The sequence below is a fragment of the Centrocercus urophasianus genome, unplaced genomic scaffold, assembly GCF_019232065.1.
Source record: "Centrocercus urophasianus isolate 14NV4802_14NV808 unplaced genomic scaffold, USGS_Curo_1.0 seq_14, whole genome shotgun sequence".
NCBI lineage: Eukaryota > Metazoa > Chordata > Aves > Galliformes > Phasianidae > Centrocercus > Centrocercus urophasianus.
Genome location: NW_024884586.1, coordinates 25,561,187 through 25,579,128, shown reverse-complemented (window position 1 = coordinate 25,579,128; position 17,942 = coordinate 25,561,187). Strand labels below are relative to the sequence as shown.

Below are 17,942 nucleotides of genomic sequence, written 5' to 3'. Positions count from 1 at the left end.
AGGAAGTTCTCCACAAATGTGCACAAGAACTTCTTTACAGTGAGGGTGACGGAGCACTGGAACAGGCTGCCCAGGGGGGTTGTGGAGTCTCCTTCTCTGGAGATTTTCAAAACCTGCCTGGATGCCTACCTGTGCGACCTGCTGTAGGGAACCTGCTTTGGCAGGGGGGTTGGACTCGATGATCTCTGGAGGTCCCTTCCAACCCCTACAATTCTGTGATTCTGTAAAGCTCCTCTAGAACGCAGAGAAGAGATAATCATTATACATCTTGTGTGAGCTTCATAATCATTTTCAGCCTTTCTTTTTCTGGTCTCTTCTTCAAAACTTCATTTTCCTTCTCAGTCTTCCATCCCTTTTCCACCTTTGTGGTCAGGTTTATTCCAGTGCTAATGAAGAAGGTGAGGTGTCTAGGGAGCACACACTGTGGAGGAAGGAAGAAGGAACCAATCTCATGACTAGCGAGCTGTTTTATCTTTTCCTATAAATGGAAAATGGAAACAGGAAATGAAACAGTGAAAGTCCTCTGGATTTTTTTATGTAGTTCTTCTTTTCTGAGAACAAGGTACCCAAAAATATTGGCAATCCATGGAACTGGAGCATTATAATTCTGAGTACACTACAGGATGTTACGTGGAATACCGATAACAGAAATAATAAAAACATGGCACATTTTTACTATATAGTATGTACTGTAGCAGAGAAAGATGGGATGAGATATCCTTTTTTCCGCCTCTATTATTTTTGCTCCTTGCACTGTTTTAGAACATATAAAGATTATGAACACTTCTTCTGTGTGTTTTGTAGATGGTTGGTGAATAACTGCTCACTGACTGGGGACTTGCAGAAAAGCAGGCTACAGGTAGCAAGTTTGCACGTCTTTAGCCAACCACTTTCACTAATGCTTGGTATGTTTAAATCCTTTTACCATAAGCTTGCTTGAGACAACCTTAAGTCTTCTTACTAATCCCTCTGACAGATTTTTTCTTTGACTGTCTGACCAAAGAACTCAAGTGTACTGTGCAAATTAAAAAATGAGGCAGGCTGAGGAAAGTAGGCTAGAAAGTCACTGATGAAATACAGAGCCTCAAGAAACTTCCAAGTGTGATGTTTCACGGGGTAATGGAAATGATTGTTCAAAACAAAAAAATTGAGTTGGGTAATGCAGTTCCCATGGTTTTTTACTCAAGTGCAGCTATCACACCATTTGCTTACAATACTCTTCCTGCATTTTGGAAGAGGACTAACTGGCTCCCAATGAACTGAATTACAGCCTCCTGTTCCAAAGTAAATTTCCAGCTCCATTTTTAGTTGAACTACACATTATACTTTCTGAGAAGTTTTCACATTCAGAGAGCCAAGAACCATATTATTTTTAACATACAAAATTAGCTGCCATTGACAAATAAATTCCAGCACCTATTCTGGCACCATCAGAACATTAACTGCCTTTACCAAAAATACTTCTCATTTGTAACTACTAAGAAAAATTCATGCTATAAGAAGCAAGTAAATTATTTATGATTTATTAAGGATTTGGTTTCATCATACCTGCTAGAAAGGTAAAGAAGATAACTAAAGGAAGGCATTATTTAGAGTTACACATTGTGACTCAAGTGACAGAAATAACTGAACAAGGACAGCAAAACTTTACAATTCCAAGATGCCAATTTCTCTTTTATAGAACTGAATGTGGATAAGACTGAGCCACAACTAGATGATACACAGTCTTATAAAATTGTCAAGACAAATTCAGAAAGTCTTATTTTTATAACTGAAAAATGTATGGAAAATCTTCAAACAAAAGACAGTCTAGAATGTTGATTACGATATTTATGAACTCACCTTTACAAAATCCAGCAAAATACAGTGGGCTTCTGCATTCTACTTCCTCAAATGCTAAAAATAAGTTTTACCTACATGTAGACAGTAAAATTAAACTGAGAAAATGAATTTGCTGATAGTGTTAAAAACTGCCAAGAATATGATGCTTTAGAACAATAAAAAACAGTAACTCGAGCAATGTGTCACACTTGGAAGAAGAGCATTGTTAGCCCTACTCTAGAACTGAAAGAGTCATCTGTTGTGTTTTTTTTTTTATCCTCTCATATAGAACTGTTACACCATTCTCAGTTTCTCTCAGACTTCTCACAGGTGCTTCAGCCGCTGTGTTTAAGACTTAGATCCCTCAACCTTGACTTGCCTTTCTCTCCAGACTGTATCAGAAGCAATAGTGAGTACATTCAATCAATTTCATGAGTTTTTTTGGAGGGAAGATATTTAAATACATATATACATACACATATATACAATATACATATATATATGTATATATTATACATTTATATGTATATCTTTACATGCCATCTTTTCTGCAGTTCTAATGACAATTCCTAAGGATCAGGAAGAATATAGAATTTTCTGAACACAGTACTTGAGGAAAGTTGTGATACTGTACAAGTGCCATTTTAAAAAATGGATTTTTTAATTAAAAATGGAAAATGCTTCAGAAATTTTCTGGAGAGACTGCAATTGACATGCTGGTTAAATCTAAATGTAGAAAAGGGCAACAGTGGGCAATGAGGTTAAGTAGAGATCTAAAGATTAGTGGAAGCAATAAACAGAAGGCTTTTAAAAATGAAAAAATACAGGGAGTCTGGGAAGGAGAAAGATTTAAGTGCTATAAAGCACACAGAAGAAAAAGCTGTATTCCAACTTGAGCTGCAGATAGTGTTTCAGCACATGCTCATAATTCATCAGAATACTCATTTTAAAATAAATAACGATAAAAGGCTTAAAGACTATCAGCCTACTAGAAGAAATAAATACAGTTGTATTCATAAAATGTTGTAAAGTCATTTTCATATGTCAAAGAATAAATATAGTCAGTAGTAGAAAGTTCTAAATCAGCTAGATCAGGTAAAGGTCTACAGGTAAAGATAACATAGAATACAGAAATCAGTAGAAAATACTATTTTAAAAAGGTTTAAGTTAGGTTGAACTTTGGATACTTGCTTGATATTTCACAGAAGATTTAGGTGGAGGAGAATGGGGACATTGAAAAGGTTTAGTTTTTGTTTTTTTCTCAAGTTTTCTCTCTTTTACCCAATTTTGAGAAATTTTTGATTTATCAAATTAATCTTTTCAAAAGTATTCAAAATGAAAAATGTTTAAAGATACTTTTGCTTCAGAGTGAATTTTTTTACAGAAAAAAATCCAGTTTCATGAATTAATATTTTTTCTCTATGGCTTCTAAATATTGTCTTTTCCATAGCAGTGTACAAAGCAGTTTTGCTCATACAATGAGACATAAGAAAATAAGAACACAGAAAAACAGGGGATAATGTATTTGTTCTCAGATTGTGCTAAATTATTATTCATGCTGAATAACCAGAAGGAATAAGTGGGTTCATTTTTAATAAAGAAAGGCAAACTTTCTATAGTTTATATATAGTTTATATATTTTCTATAGAAAATATTTTATGCTGTTTTTTCATCTGTTCCATTTTGAGATTAAGAAGTTATTTTTACTAGTATGAGGAAGAAGCACATTTCTGTATTTCACAAAAAATAAATGTAAGGAAAAGCAGCCTTGTTGAGCATCACATACCGCTGCAAAGGCAGTTCCAAATCTATGACCTTGGATGATCAGCTTATGCCCTACTTCACAACGCGTTCCTTCCTAATACATATAAGAGTGTCTAGATTGTAAGAGCTTGATGATCTATCTTTATCTGCACACATAAACACACACACTCACAGACAACTGAAGGAAATTTTACTGGTATTTGGAATGTATATATAATTGATCTAAGTGTTTTTCAAATATATAACAGAACATGGACAGAATTTTTTCTCCTAAAAACCAAGTCACGAAGGGAAGTAAATCTAGCTCTTCATCTAGCTCTCGTCTTTAGAGATAAAAGCTAATGCTTAATTTAAATCATAGTAGATACATTTAAGAGTATCTTTAAAACAATATTCTTTTTTCTAGTATTTTCATTTAATAAATCAAAGAGTTAAAGAAATTTTTCTATCACGAAAATTAACATTCATCTTGATAGACTAAAATAAATCAAAAATTGAAGTTCGCAGCAGTACTTTCTTACTTTCTGATACTGATGACCAACACGGAACTTCTTACCCTTTAACTATTTCTGCAGCTTGTGAAGGAAAGTCTTTGGCTTAAGCTAGGGACCAAATTCAAGTGAAAAATCAACAGTTCTACAGATGCTTCACACACATACAACCACACATATTGAAAACAAATCAGGTTGTTGGTGCCTTTATCTGAGGAGAGACTCAAAAGACCCTCCCCTCTTTGCCATTTTACATTCAGTGGAACTGTGCTCAGAAAGGCTGAAAACGTACAATGCTGACATGTCAGCTACAGGCTCTTCTCTTTTAGCCACTTGCCCTACTTCCTTTATTTTCATATATTTTCACACTAACTCTCAGAGCTCCATGCAAAATTTGTGAAATTGCCTTGTTTTGTGCTGGCCTTGAGAACATAATATCAATATTTAATTTCCCCAAATCAATTCATTTCTCTATGTTAGGCAGCACAGTGTTTGATATTGCTTCATTCAAGTTTAAAAGACAATTCTTGTATCATTTTTTTCAGTTCAATGAAGGTTATATAAGAGGGTAAAAAATGAGCCAAAGAACAAGGCTTTGGTTAAAAGCAAAAACTTCAAAAACATAGGTTCCTATGTAGCAGGAAAGAATTTTGCAGCAATCAAGAATAGGAATCTAAATGACAGAGACATAAAGATCGTATTCCAAAAGGAAAAAGAGACATAGGAAGAAGGGGAAACAGAGTAAGTGTAAAGATTTCAAAGGCATTAGCAATCAGCATTTTACAGTTTAGGCAAATACACTTGTCCTCCTTTCAAAGACAGAATATGAGAGTGAATAAAAATAACAGTGCAAACACATTTCTCTATGTTACTGCAAAGATTCCATCTACATTAAAGCAATGGGACCTCCTCACAAATTTGCAATAGACATACTTAAACAAAATATACCTTATTATTTTCCAGTACAATAATACCAGAAAAAAAATTGACTGATTTTGAGTTGGAAGTGGAAAGAATCCTGGCCCTGACAACTGATGGAGACTGACCAAATCTCTTTTGAGTAGTCAGTTGTAGCCTGTCCAATAAGAAAGGGCCTAAGACAGAACTATAAGGAAAAGTGAATGTCTGAATAAATTATTTTATTATGCCAATTTCAATAGGTCTTCTCAAAAAAATGTGGAGAACATACATAGGTCACTCTAAAAGTAATACCTCTATTTATTTCCCTGGAATATTAGACAGCTACAAACAGCACAATAGCACTAGTTGATAGAGAAAATGTTTATCTACAAAACACTTATTTTCAATGTAGTAGATACCATTAATTGTGCATTTTTGACAGTGCTGAACAAGTGCCTGCATGCCTCTCTCATAAAAAGTGGTTTGTCTTTCATGTAGCTTTTGCCACTTCTCTTGCCATCCTCCACCTTAGTGTGCTCACACCCAATGTGTGGTCTCTGTAAACTTGCAGCGTCAGTGAATGTCAGTGTGTGCAATTTTTCTCTGCATGGAGGAATTCAATTCCACACACTTACTTCTATGTCAAATGCCATTTTCTCAGACTGCTCCTCTTCTGCCATCTGTCACACAGCAACAAAATGTAAGGAAATCTTGGTAGGAAGGTTCAACTCCTGCTGCCATACCACGAACACCTGCTTCTGACATTGCAGGTCAACAGAATAAAAACAAGAAGCATTACTTCTGGAGCAGCCCTTGTTCTATAGAAAAAATGAATTCTAAACAGCTTTCCAGCTCCAGATAAATGTGTCTACTGGAAAAAATTATTAATTTCACATGTCCATTGTAAAACTCAATATCTTAAGTTGATTATACTAGATGTTATTAAGATTTCTAGTCTTTTATTATCTGTAAATACAGAAAGACTTCAAAAAAAAAAAAAATTTGCTAGTTTGATTTAGTCATCTGCCAGCGATCATTAGTCCTGAAATTATCAGAATGAGAACATTCTGGCATTACTTTGAGATAACATAAAATCTTTCCATCTCAGGCAAACTGTGAGAATCTGAGGATCTTCCAAAGTACAGGAGAATAAATATCCTGTGAGCAAAATATTTTTTCCAAGGTTTTCTTTGAGAAATTAAGAAGCTGATAAATAAGACTTGTTAATATATCAACGTTAATATGATGTAAGTGGATTCTGATGAGCATAAATGCACATCTATGCAAGCAAGAAGTCTTACAGTAGTTAAATATGTCCTCACATGCCCTTCTTCAAACTTTACTAGCTTTTTTTCCCAATTAAGCTTTTCAAACAATGTGTGTCTGTCTTTGACACTCTGAGTTCACCAACATAACAAAGCTTTGAATATTTCATAACTGAAAACAAATGACATGTTGTTAGCTTGAATATAATCATTAATTTATGTATATATTTAACCTTAAGTTTACTGAGAAAGCGTGGATTTCTATATTTACGTTGTACTGCAAAACCTTTTCAAAAGCTTTTCTAGATCACACATTATAGCTAAAAGTAGCCATGGGCCTGCCATGGGCCTTACTCAGAACAACAGTTTGAAGACAATAGCTAAGAAAGAACAATTTAGATTTTTGTAGGTTTTGATTTTAATTTGTGATTTCTAATACATTTGAATCTTTTTATTTTTGTTACTATATTGAAGGATATCAAATAATATTCTTTGACGGTGGATTTTACTTTTATTATAAGACATTTAAACACATTTTTAACAAATACATCCAAACAGGATACATGTATCATCTCTGCTATTGGCCTTTCATCACACCTTAGAGGTAAAATTCAACTGAAAGCAGGAAAGGAAGACTTTGTTATAATAAGCTATAACTGATAAAGAGTACTTACTGCACTTCAGCTCTTCTCTGGAAAAGTAGCAATCATACAGATATGTTTCATTTGTACTTCCTGTTTTCTGGAGTAATCAAAAACACAATATCAGTAAAATATCCTTTAAAAAAAAAAAAAAAAAATTGTTTGCTGTTGATACAACAAATTCCATATAGCACTCCAGACAAAAATAATTCAGGGAAGAGAAAAAAAAAGAGAGAGAGAAGGGGAAAAAAGGAAAGAAAAGAAAACAAAAACATCTGTGCCTTTTCTGTGTATTTTATCAGTTTTATATTTTAGATAATATGAACAACTTACATTGCCATTTTGGAGAAATGTTCAGTGTTCTTTGGTAACAGAATTTTATTTTTAGTAGGAAAATGCTTAATCTAAAAATAATGAGAAAAGCTTAGTGCACCTATACACATATAATATATATTTCTCTAAATCGACTTCTGTCTAGTTGATTCAATTTTGTGCAGAAATTTTTACAGACAACTTTAATATTATTTTGCTAGTCCTGAAAGAATAAGATACTTGTACTGGAAAGTAGTTTAAAAAAGGCACGTGAAGAGCAATCCCATATTAATTTTTCTATCAGTGTAAAAATAGGACTGATATCAGTGTTGTCAAAGTAACATGAAAGTAAAAAACATATATATATATAAGAATATTAGATGGTATTTTAGATTAAGCAACATCACAATATGTCAGTTTAAATACAAAACATACATAACATATATATACAAAACATACATAATATGTTAGTTTAAATACAAAACAAATCCATTCAAAGAGACATATAGACAAAAAGTATTTCAGGATGAGAGCTTGATTCTATACTAATGCAATTGTAGAAGTAACAAAAACAATATATGGCATTAAAAAAATGCTAAAGCAATAAATCTGGAAATATAACTATGTCATATAACTATGACAGGTGAGGGAGTTTTGTTTGTTTTTGTTTTCTTGCTTGTTTTTGAAAACAGTAGTTCTTTAGCATTGCCTAGTATCCTAACAAATGCTCATAATTCTCTCAAGGACATTGAGACATGCAAGCTTCAGAAAAGTGACTCAGACAAAGGAGGATTTTAATAATATTTAATCTGAAAAACTAGGATAAATTGAGCTTATCCCAATTTGTAAAATGATTTTAAATCTGATTCACTGGAAGTGGATAATTTAATTTCAAAAGGTCAGAAGTTCACCTAGATAATGTGTACTCTGGGTGTGTTTAACGGGTGAGAAAGTCTGCACCAAAAGAACTTTGCCCTTAAGTGTACTATAGGGTATGGTGCAATATTCCTGATAAGATAGAGGACTGAACACAACTTAGTTGTAGCTTTGCTAAGATAATGCGAAAGGCAGTGACACATGATGCCTGTGTTATAATCTAAAACTGAATTATTTAGTCCTATTTAAATTAGTTCAAAATACATTAAGAATTTTCTGCATCACCTTTTCATTGAGGTAGAATTCTTTATTTTTGTTTTATTTTGGTTTTGTTTGTTTTTTAGGAACTATCTGAGCTACAATCAACTTCTATGTCAGTTTGGGACAGTGTCTCTGGCACAGGAAAAAAAAAATTCCTTTAAAGAAATATCTAGTGTTTAGAAAAAAACACTATGTCAATGGCAATGACTATGTTGCCAGGTTAACTTCTTTTTCTGATAGTCTTTAATCATTAATCTTGTGACAGAAATTTAAAATCAGAACATAGATCTTAAGAAATTGGTGGGTATTTGTCTTCAACTCAAATAATAAATTCACTGTATTTGACTAGATTTTTTCCTCAGATGTCTCTCCCCTTGCCTACTAAATATAGCTGGCTCTCAGCTTGGAGCAGCTTCTGCCACACTAAAAGTTAATCAGAAAACGTATGTTACCTGTGCTGCTGTAAGCAACAGAAAGAAGATGGGGCCCTTTGTACTTTCCCTGTCAAGTGTAGGCTTAGCTGAGATAGATATGATTTTGTTTAAAGTTGCTACAGGCATTTTATCCCAACACCTAACATCTGTTTCCAGTGAACCATTTTTATCAAGGTATTCTTTCATTGGAGTGTGAAGTGGGAAAAGTTATCCTTATACAAGTTGTTCTGTGGTAAACGTTAGGTACACTTGACTTTCATTGCTTTATTTTATGCATAATTACAAATTATCTACAAAGATTATAACGTTTTCAAAGAATTTTTATAGTTTCTTCCCTATAAAACTATGAAAAACCACAAGGGGTTCCAGTATCAGAGTGTGATTTCAGCAAGTAGGTGTTTACTGTAATTAAGCTGATGGTGCAGACTACTAGAAATATGGATCGAGTTATATGAGAGCCTGCATTACAGAGAGATAGTATTGATAGTAAATTACACATTGGAATGCTCCTTGGAAATAAGGGCAAAAAGTGAATACATTAACTTTTAGCTTCTAAGGAATGAAGACAACCTCCTCAAACTCTCAAGAATGGGGAAAAAAAAGAAAAAGAAAAAGAAAATTAAAATATGAGTAATAAAATAAGTAGCACCCTGGTTTAGACAGAAGTCAAACTTCTCATCACAAATAGCTGTAGGCTGTGGAAGCAGAGTTTGCTTCATAGATAAAAACAAAAGAAAATCTAAGAAAAAGTTGCTTAACCTATTTTGGCAAATTCAGCTACTTAAATGCTAGAATTCTGGAGACCTTACCTGTCCTCCCTGAAGAAATTCTACTTTCAAACTGTAATTTGATATTTAACTGGAACATCTAGTGAAACTTAGAAAGTGGAACAGTGGAACTGAGCTGAATAATAAACTAAAATTTGCTTCTAGCAAAAAAAATTTTCTTTTTTCATCTTCTTTCTTCTTAGATTCTATGTTTCTCATACCTCAGAGTTCCCAAAGGACGGAAAATAATAGCCTTCAACACACATTGCATAATGGGTAGGATGTCTGTAATGTATAATTCAGCTCAAGACTTCTCTAATCCGTATTATAAGAATAGGCACCTTTATCATCTTCTACAAGGAGTTAGATTGGTTTACTGGATGCAGATCCTTTTTTTCCCCATTTGTGCTAATTAGCTTGGGAGAGAACTTTGGAGGGCATTATGAGGAGGTTGGACTCCCCAGAGTACAAGGTTTATTTATGAAGTTACTCCAGCTCAGTGAGCAAAGTTATTCATGTCAAAGTTTGTGACTTAAGCCCAGTGAATTACAAACTTTGCTCCAGGACATGACTGGAAACCCAGAGATTAGAGGAAGACCGTGACTAAGCAGTGGGTAAAGTACACGTTCTCAAGAACATTTTTCATGAAATTGACAAGGAAAGTAGAGTTCCAAAATTCCCTGTGCATCAATCAGTTACAACTGAAGACCACATAATATGCCTTTTCTAAATATAACCTTGTGTTTCGTGTCACACATCTGTCTCTTCAATAACAGGCAAGTTCAATTTTTCTCCTTAACAAAATACATTTCTTAATCTTAAAATGTTCACAATTGAGATGTCTATGTAAGAAATCAGTACAGTGAACGTATTTTGCTTATTTACTTGTGCGATATTTCAGGATCAAAAACAACACCAAATTTTTATGGAAAAGCTTATCAGATTTGAGCATCACCCAAATCATCATTATCTTTTATGTTCCAATCATAACAGTCAAATCAACATGATGATACTAGAGGGAACCCTTTGGTTGCTGCTCACGTCATGCAATCCAGTTCTTGGATGTCCTTCAGCAGGTGCTCCGTGACACAGCACATTCTGCTCCTGTGCACCCTATAAACTGAAAAGGCGGGTAAGGCTCACAAAGGTTTATGCCATTTAAGCTTGTTGTTATGAACCTTCATACTATCAGTTGATTTCCTTTCAATGAGCATATCAACACAATAATATTAAGAAACAAGAAGTGACACTAGCAGGTTACAAATTTAGAACTAACAAAAGATAATTCTTTCAGAATGGGTAGTTAGGAGTAACACTGTGTTGCATCGTGGATTTATTTACTTGCATTTAAAAAGGCAGATGGGTGAATTAGCAGGAGAAATATGAGATGTTAAACACTGAGGCACTCTTCTCCTTTCTCTATATCTACATTATAAAAATATACAGCTGAGCTAATCTTCCCAGGCTGTCTTCGCATTCAAGGGAGAAAGACAAGCACTTCTCAGAAGAAACTGCTGTCCTGTTTTGAGCATCTGCTCCAAGGCAAGTTCCCACCAGCACTGCTGACAATTCTATTCACTGTGAAAAAACCTCGAGTAATAGATTCAGACTAAAATGTGGACTTCCACAGTCAGACAAATTCCACCTGTTCTGCTTTCCTTAGGAATTTTCTATTGAATCTGATCAGAGACAGGATACTGGGCCACATGGATCTTTGATCTGACCCCTGATAAGTCTATTCCTGCTGAATGCTGCACTACACATTCCCTCTGAAGTGGATCTAGAGATAGACAGAATTACTGTCATTTACTACATAAAGACATAGTTACACACACAAAGGACAATGTTTCATCTAAATTTGGCAAAACATTACTCAGTTGTTAGCACTTCTGACTCTTGTGAGGCAAATTGTCAGGCCAACTGGCACATGTGCTATCTAAACAGTGCTTGTGTGAAACAAAACAGAAGGAACATTTCAACAGGTTCAACAGGAACTTGTGCTTCAGCAAAACACACTGGCTTTTAATTTTCCTCTCAGTACAATTCAAGATATAAATCTGAACTAGCTAAGCACTGAAATACTAATTCATTTATTTCCTGTCAAAATTAAATTTCAAGTGCAGCATCACTTTTCTTCACTTTTAGAAATATACAACCGTGATCCAGGTAAATCTAGCCTATATGTAGAATGATTCAGGGCCCAGGCATATTAATGCTTTTGACATGATACTTCAGCTGTTACAGCCATTACAGAAATAGAGTAAAAGGACGAAAACATCATTTTAATTGTGATTTTCTCTGGTGTACCATTTATAGAGATTTCTATTGTTTATCAATGAAGCTGTAGATATTGTTTTTTTGCATGGCTCACTGGTGCAGTTGCAATGTACTCACTGCACTGAATTCCAGTTAATTTTAATGGCCTTCACTGAAACTGGTTTCCTTCAGATCCTATGTCCAAAATTTGAAGTGATATTCTATATATAACCTCTGGGCATCTCTCAGTTAACTAATGAACCAGGTGGAATTTTCAAGGGCAGTCATCCAGCATTCCAACCACAGAAGCCAGGTGCACATGCAATTCAGGTGCTTTGATTCCCCAGGAAAACTATTAGGAGAACTAGTAGATTTTCATGAATGACAATGGAATTTCACTACCACTCTTGAACCATGCTTTCTTCAGTCTCTTGACATCTAAACTAGACTAAACCCTTTTCCTCTGAGGCAGCTTTCTCTCTGGTACACCCTGGCCTCTGAGCTTCCATGCTCTTTTGGTACCCAGGCAGAGAGCTTCAGCTCTGCCCTACATGTAGGCTCCTCCAAGGCTGACAGCATCAGAGCACAGACAGGAAGTGGGCAGTGCTCTAGGATCTCCTCTCTGCACAAACGTGGCTGCAAGAGCACGGTCACCATCAGGACTGGTGATTCTGGGAAATGCAATTTTTTTCTATGAATCACAGAATCACAGAATCACCCGGGTTGGAAGGGACCTCAAGGATCACGTAGTTCCAACCCCCCTGCCTAGCAGGGCCACCAAACACACACATTCAGATCAGGTTGCCCAGGACCCCGTCCAACCTGGCCTTGAACACATCCAAGGACGGGGCATCCACAACCTCCCTGGGCAGCCCGTTCCAGGGCCTAACCACTCTCCTTGTAAAGAACTTCCCCCTAACATCCAACCTAAATCTTCCCTCCTTCAACTTGGATCCATTTCCCCTAGTCCTGCTGTTGTCAGCCCTTTTGAAGAGTTTACTCCCCTCGTGGGTGTAGGTTCCCTTCAGGTATTGATAGGCTGCAATGAGGTCACCCCGCAGCCTTCTCTTCTCCAGGCTGAACAAGCCCAACTCCCTCAGCCTGTCCTCATAGGGGAGGTGCTCCAGCCCCCTGATCATCTTAGTCGCCCTCCTCTGGACCCTTTCCAAAATCTCTATGTCTTTCTTGTACTGAGGGCTCCACACCTGGACACAGTACTCCATTAATCTTCAAAAACCTAATGAAAATTATACTTTATAAGAAACAATCTCTTGATGCAATACATTTAAGACAACTTCTAAACATAAAAGTACTGAATGAAGTATTCTCATTCTTATTATGTGTCTACAATCTAGCAAGCATATTTTAATTGTACTCTGTAAAAGTTTAATTTTTTCTCCCCCTTACCTCCTCCTCAGATTTCTGCTATGAGACATCCAAAAAGCAGTAAACTCTGTGCAAAAAGCCATGGTTTTATTTGCTTGGGAATTCACATTTCCAGTATTTTTGATACTGATTTATCACCTTAAATCCCTTCTCTGGCCTGCAGTTTGTACGGTGCATCTACCTGCTTAGGGCTTATAATACATATCACTTTTTCTACAGGACGGATGTGCTCCAGAAAGTCCTCAGAGTTAACATTCATAACAGAGTTAACATAACATAAAAATGTTCCTTGTTAGTATATACTTAAGTTTTGATAAATATAAGCCAGACCATATATTATTGGAATTCTGTTACATAAAAACCATAATTATTATTAGGTTTTTAAATGCGTTAAAAGAGATAGAGGTACTCTCAGGTTATCTGCACAGCTCCAAAGATTCAATAAAGACTTGTACAGATAAGATCAAAAGAAGAACAAAATTCTGTGGTAAGAGGGATTTTATCTGTGATGTTGTTTTATATTTTCATGTAACATATTAAGTAGTAAACCAAAAAAATGGCAATGTCGTCTTTTCTTCTTTCCTGTCAGAAATAAATCTGATACACAGAGATAGAGGAATTCATTCCTAATTTGAAAGAAGAGATGATCACCAAAAAATTTCACAACGAAATCTTTCAGAAACCATAAGCTTTTTTTAGGCTTTTCTAAGTAAGAAAACACTGACAAGAATGTTATATGCATATGCAGTAAGTACTGTTATCATTTCTTCATTGTTTCTATTGTTGCTAGGAACAGAAAAATAAATCTGAGCACTGTTCAATGCCTTTTGGGCAGATAGTCATTAGAAACTCTTTTTCTGGATGTGCGACTTACTGAAAAAAATTGTTTAATTAAATGTAACCATAAAAATTAAGCATATCTTTCAGATCACAAAGAACAATTTTTACATTTGTATTCTTTTCTGCTCTTCTCCCTTGATTAGTTATCAACTAGACTTGTGTTCCTACTCTTTTCTTCTTTCTGTTAATCTTTGTCCCAGACTTCATCAGCAAAGTATAATTCAGATTTCCATTAGCAGCAGGAACTACTAAGACTCTCCGATTTTCTGTCAATTTAGAATGTGCACACTCTTCCCTATTTAAAATCTGCTATACTAAGTATGCTCCCAGTACTTCATTAGGGCATTGCATGATCTGTCTTCCATTAGAGCTGAACTCAGGGACTTTTAGTGTCAACAAATTACACCAAATGTCATGCAGCTGTCTTGCCTAACAGTCTTGCTCAATAGGGAGCCTGGGAAGCTCACTTTGGCTGAAATAACCACCCTACGATCAACACACAGCTTCAGACATGCAGATAGGCAGAAAAGTGAGGTCAAGCAACAACACAGTGATTCAGTCTTGAGACAAAATTTCATGGTTAATGATGCTGACAGATTTTTCTTCTCCTACAGTATAAGTAATAACTGTAACTCACCTAATTCAGGCCAAAAGCATAGCATGTATATTCATTAAATGAAGAGCTGATAAAGTTCAGCAATAGAAGGTACTCCTTTTATTTTTCCTTCTTAAGTGGGATGTGGGGACATTGTTCTTGATGTAATAATCAACCTGATTCCATCTTTTATGTTTGTTTGTCTATTACTATGTAAACAGACTGGGCTTTGGGCATTTCAGCTACAGTGACTGTACTATTGAATTCTTTATTATTCTACAGTCTTCTAATTATTAATGACTTTTAGCTTACGAACTGACTGGATCTGTACAGGTTTTTTTTATACATGCCACTTAAAGCTTGTTTTTGTTCTAAAAAAATGGTAAGAATTTTACAACTGATTATAATTAGAGTATGCATTATTCTGTAAAAGTTAATAACTTGTATCCTCCAAGAAGTGACATTTTGGATAGAGCAAGGAACGTGTTTGAGAATGAAAATACGTGATAGTTAACTTCTGTCACTGTCACTGTGATGTTAGAAGCTTTGAAAAAAAAAAAAATACACTTAAAGTGATACTTTCAAATTATTTCACCTCTAGGTTTAAGTTCTAAAATATTTTATCTATTTTAAAAATAAAAGTATTTTCAGAATGACATGGAAATTAAAATCATTGCATGTCATTAATATACTCCTTAGGTTATTGTACCTAAACAAGTGGTCTGGACTCAAATAGACCATCTTGGAAATTTTACTTTGGTATAAAACAAAATATAAATTCAAAACACTTTCTTTTGTTTAGAATGTAACTACAGACACAGCAGCTTATATGTGGCCATATTTTTGAAAATATGACATTGTTTACTCATCTATAATTTTGAGATATGCATATCAGTAAAATACAATCAATATCCAGAAATCCAAATATGAATCTGAGAAGTATCTAATATACTGTATATTTGCTCACTCACATATTATTTAAATACCTTACACTTGCCCTGTAATGGCTGTTATTTTTGAATCATTAATAAATTATTAGTAATTCATTATTCATTTAAATGTTCACGTTGATAGTCCTATTTGTGATCTACTGAAATGTTCAATTTTATAAATATTCCTTTATCAATTTATACAAGTGGCAAATTCTTAAGCAATAAGCACACCATTTTATTTCTGCCACATTTTATAAAGTATCTTACTCCTGTTGCGTTACAGAGCTCTGAGTTTTTTCTCTTCTGTTCACATGTCCAAATTATGGCTTTTGACGTTTCAAAATGTTGTAAATGAGAAGTGGCACTTCCACTGTTTATTCAGGTAAACTGTTTTCAAAATAATCTAACTAGAATTGAAGCTTTTGAGGTTCTTCTGCTCAAGTGAAAATAACAGATGCAGGGGTTGGTTCCAGTGCTTTTTGCCCATGGTGTGAAATGGTTTGCCTGACAAGTTGATATTTCTTGCCGTTTCTTTGAATGATCAAATTCAAAATCCTACATAAGACTGAACATCTGTTTATCCATTAAAACCCTTCCTTATTCATCTACGCAGGCTGGATGAATACCACTTCTGAACTTTCTCTCAGCATGAAGGAGCTGTGAAAAGTCATTAAGGCTTTTATGACCAGCTTGAAAAATATGCTTTAGACTGATATAAGCAGCAGAGCTTTACATGTGAAAAATGGAGTGACTTTCTACAGCCACTGAAAAATAGATCTCAGTATTGAGTACTCTTTTCTTACTTTAGTATCTACTATCACAGTAATAGCTATTTTTGAGAGAATACATTCACACAATAGTTCTACAATTTCAAGAGACTATAAATGCTGACTAAATTATTCATAGGAGCAGCTGCATGCCGGAAGAGAATATTATGATCTTCTTTCATAAGTAAGGGTGTCAGATTTGTCTAACTTGTGCCTAAATAGCTTCAATGACAAAAGGGGGGTGTTTTAAACAGCAGGAAAGGATCCCAAAAATTAGACTTTATGTGGAGTGTAGAATAGTCTCCTCTAACTTCTCTCCTTCCACCATTATAGTGTTTTCTTCTGCAAGAAGTAGGGTAGGACTGCCACTATGCTATATAATGAGTCATTAAACATTTTTTTTCGAAAGAGTCAGCAAGAGTTTAGATAGGCATCATTTAGGATTTTGCTTCAGCATCTTTAGAGAATTTCTGTCTGATGATTTTGATACCTGAAAGATCAAGTAGTTGTGCTGACTATTTTGAAGGTTAAATTGAGATTATATTACTGAAATAGATTGGCTTTACAGAACACACTACAGCAAATAAAAACATTCTCATCACAGCTGACAAACAAGATTGTATACTAGTAACACTCTCATAAACATTCACTGATTAGTCCTGATCAAACACTTGCACTTACGTGAGTTATCACATTCACATTTGACAAAGAACTTAAGTGTACAAAGAATAGAAAGATAGACTTTTCTTACCTTTATTTTCCTTTCTTTCATTGATATTCATTTCACTTCTAGGAAAAGAAAAACGAAAGACATGAACTGCAAAAACACAAAAACAGGAAGTCACAGAATATTGCTTGTTCCATTTATCTTACATTTTTCTAATTTTTTCATGCATATGTAATGAAAATTTTTAAGAACTATTTTTTTCATTTTTTAACCATCTACTCTACCGCAAATGTGTAAAACACTGAAGTAGGAAATAATCATCTCTGTATTTGTATGCTACATTTTTATTTTTTAACAGAACAGGAAGCAAAAATGAAATTTGATGAAGGATGCAGCATTCATAGAATGCTAAAATTACTATTCTGTGAGCAAGACTGTTTTCTTAAGACATTTTTTATTGTAAGCCATCACTTACAAACAGCTCCAAAACCTATAATAATTATGCAGTCAATACAGTACACAATGCTTCACTAAACAGCTAAAGGTATTCTGAATGGAAATCTGTAACCATTAACTCATTTTTAAAAGAAAAACATGAGTATTCCTTGTTTACAAGGCTCTAGGTAATTTCTGTGTATGTACTGGGGGCTGAGGTGATTTGGGCCAGGCTTCTACATGGTCAATTTCCTATAAATACATGCTTCAACAATCATTAACAGCCTCTGCCCTATATAAGCCCGACATGAAAACTGTCTAGTTCAGTGCATCAGCTATTTTTAACCACTCCATACAGTTTCCTCAGCCATGCGGATCTCTAGTTTCTGTAGCATTCTTACCTGACCAGAAAACTAGATTTCAGGCAGCTGTCTTAATGCTGCTTATGTCTACTTCCCATAAATTACATATTTCTAAGAGACGAGACAGAAATGATGGCTGAATGTTAAATGTAAAATCAGTCAAGATAGCC

At 34.7% G+C, this 17,942-nt stretch overlaps 1 long non-coding RNA gene across 1 annotated transcript; it reads right to left on the bottom strand.

Moving 5' to 3' along the window:
• Positions 1-204: 204 nt before the first annotated feature.
• Positions 205-17,095, bottom strand: LOC122158403. The gene is made up of 6 exons (XR_006168219.1): positions 17,060-17,095; positions 10,574-10,652; positions 6,916-6,982; positions 5,612-5,734; positions 1,843-1,913; positions 205-478 (listed from the first exon to the last, which is right to left on the bottom strand). It is a non-coding gene; the product is annotated as an uncharacterized LOC122158403 (long non-coding RNA).
• Between the last annotated feature and the right edge of the window lie 847 nt (positions 17,096-17,942).